At 32.1% G+C, this 3,147-nt stretch overlaps 1 pseudogene; it reads left to right on the top strand.

The window, feature by feature from the left end:
* The first annotated feature begins 2,340 nt into the window (after positions 1-2,340).
* Positions 2,341-2,739, top strand: LOC143608104 (putative mitochondrial protein AtMg00860 pseudogene; annotated as a pseudogene).
* Positions 2,740-3,147: the final 408 nt, after the last annotated feature.

Below are 3,147 nucleotides of genomic sequence, written 5' to 3'. Positions count from 1 at the left end.
CCCTTTGAAATTAGATGGACAACTTGGAAACGAACGAGAGGGGCACTATATAAAACCGAACGATCGAATCTCACCAGCTAAGAAAATAAGAACACTAGAATTACTAATTACTTTAATGAAAAAAATAACATGTCGGTTTTAAGGTTCATATATTTATTATTTTTATATATAATTTTATCCTTTCGAAGTATATTAATATTTAAGTTTAACGGATTTTAACGGTTTATTATTATAATATTATTTATGAGTTTTATATTAAATTTATATATAATAATGTTACGGGATTTTAGCGTTACCGGTATATTTATTTGTTATAAACGTTTGTCGATTTGAGAATTTGTAAGGTTACCACAATATTATTTATATAAATATCTTACGAGTTTAACGAATGGTTTGAGTTTTTAAAAGTTGGGTTCTTGGTTGAAAAGGTTAAAAACATTCTAAAACAATTGATAGTTAACTTAAAAATGATTTTATTTATTTTATATAATTTATAAATTTATATTTGATTTATTAAAACTATTAAATAATTTGTAATAAAAAATATAAACTAGATCTGCAGTAACCCGGGTTCGAACTCGGGTCTCCAAATCCACAACAAATAAAAACAACCACTGGACCAATTCAGTTTTATTGTTAAAAAGATGGAACTTATAATTTAAAAACACATCCTCTTGTTCATCTTCTTCCTTACAAAACCCTAGAAGTTTAATTCGTTTAATCCATTGACTGTTTGTTTGATTTATGTTAGGGGTTTTGTTAGTCGGATTGAAACAAATGAAAACCATGTAACAATTACCTCGGATGGCGCCGGAAAGATGACGAACGAACCTTGGCCGGAACCGATCTTGGATGAACAAATTGATGATTATAAAGTGTTTGTATATATAATTTTATGTTTTTAAAAGGTTTAGATAAAGATTACCGACCTATTTATACTTTCAATTGGATCGTTTGGTGTTTCAATCGAATTATTACGAGTTCGGTTGAAATCCGATCGGTTGGGATTAATACGAGTTAATTGGTTCGTAAATGGTGAATTAGATTACATAACGATGTTTAGGAATTGTGGAGACGTCGTTTGGTGGGATTAAGGGATTAAAATGGAGGTTAATAAGGTATTTTAGAGGTCGCCGGAGGTCTTGCCGTCGCCGGAAAAATGAAGTGAGGGGGGGGGACGGGGAAGAGGGCTGGGTTTGCTTTATTATTTTTTATTATAATTTAATTACAATTTACACTTATAGTCCTCCAACTATTAATGAATTTAGATTTTGTTTGTAAACTTTAATCTATCTTTTGAACTCTGAACTTTGAATGGGTTTATAAATTGTTGTTTAAACTTTAATTACATTTTGCACCTCGAACTTTATAACTATATATAACTTAGATAACAACCTTATATACTTTAATATCCATAAATTCTTTACGGTTTACATCCGAATAGTTTAAAACTTGATTATTTTAATAACTTTTATGGCTCGGAGATTCGTTAATTGAACAATACGAATGGAAAGTAAATGGATACGAACAAATACCACCGAGAACTATCAAAAATCACCGAGAACCAGAATGTTGGCCGAGAACACTTAAGAGTTGCCGAAAACTCTTTATGACAGCCCGAAAAGATCAAAACTTTACCGAGAACACCCAAAAGTGGCCGAAAACACACAAATGTTCGACTTGTTATAGTTGGAAAGTAAATCAAATCCCGAAAATGAAGGGATTTGAATTTAAATCAATGATCCAGTCAAATATATTCCCAAACAACCTCAATCTCCCCCGAAGAACACGATGAACACTGTTTTTCGATTTCCATAAAACTTTAAACAGAAATCAACAAAAAATTATCCCTTGAATCAATGATATCACGTTAACCGAGCCTAGAATAGGTCTATAGGTTCTGATACCAATTGTAAGTCCTTGGAACGGATCTTTTAATGTTATATCAACGATCTCGTTGTTAAGCGGAAATTAACACGAGATGATTCAAGGTAAAACAGTTAAACACACAAAGAACACCAGAGGAATGCTTCAAAACACACATATTATTACGTCTAGTGCTTAAGCACTTTGTTACACAATAACTCGTTCAACAATGTTTTGAACGGACAACCTCAAACCTAGATGCAATGTGTATATATATAGGTACTACACCCTAGCCCAACATAAGCCAAAAAGTCCACGAGATCATTTAGATCTCGGTTTTGCATTCAAGGCCAAAACATAATACAAACAAGCCTAAAACTAAAGTACAAACCAAAATAATATAAGCCAAACAACAAATAGGATTTGTAACCCTATTTAGATAAATTTGTAATCATATTCATAGAAGATATACTCATGTATTCTAAATCGCAAGAAAATCATAAATTGCATCTTAGAATCTTACTTGAGTTACTTCGAAACGAGAAATTGTATGCTAAGTTTTCTAGGTGTGAATTCTGGCTTCATGATGTACTATTTCTTGGTCATGTGGTTAATTCCAAAGGAATTCAAGTAGATCCGGCCAAAATTGAAGCAATCTCTAAGTGGGTTCCTAGATCGCCAACCAAAGTTCAAAGCTTTCTAGGTTTGGCTGGATATTATAGAAGATTCATTGAAAATTTCTCATGTATAGATGTTCCCCTAACTTCGTTAACTCGTAAGAATGTTAAATATGAGTGGGGAACCAAACAACAAGAAGCATTTGATTTACTTAAGAAAAAGCTTACTAATGCACCTATATTGGCTTTGCTATAAGGTACGAAGGATATCGTTGTATTTAATGACACATCACATTCAGGTTTGGGTTGTGTACTAATGCAAAGAAAGAAAGTAATAGCTTATGCTTCTCATAAATTGAAAGTACACGAAAAGAATTATATGACTCACGATATAGAGTTAAATGCCATAATTTTCCCTTTGAAATTATGGAGACACTATCTTTACGGAGTAAAATATATCGTGTACACTGATCATAAGAGTTTGAAGCACATCTTTGATCAAAAGAGCTTAACATGCGCCAAATAAGAAGGATGGAAACTTTAAATGATTATGATTGTGAAATCATCTATCATGAAGGTAAAGCCAATGTGTTGGCTGACGCATTAAGCCAAAAAGAACGTGAGAAACCCAAGAGATATAGAGCTTTAAGATTAGAACTTCAGA

This window comes from Bidens hawaiensis, unplaced genomic scaffold (genome assembly GCF_021521415.1).
Source record: "Bidens hawaiensis isolate Kalapana, Puna unplaced genomic scaffold, B.hawaiensis_p1.1 tig00097661_1, whole genome shotgun sequence".
In the NCBI taxonomy this organism is placed as follows: Eukaryota; Viridiplantae; Streptophyta; class Magnoliopsida; order Asterales; family Asteraceae; genus Bidens; species Bidens hawaiensis.
This window is presented reverse-complemented; position numbering and strand designations above follow the sequence as displayed.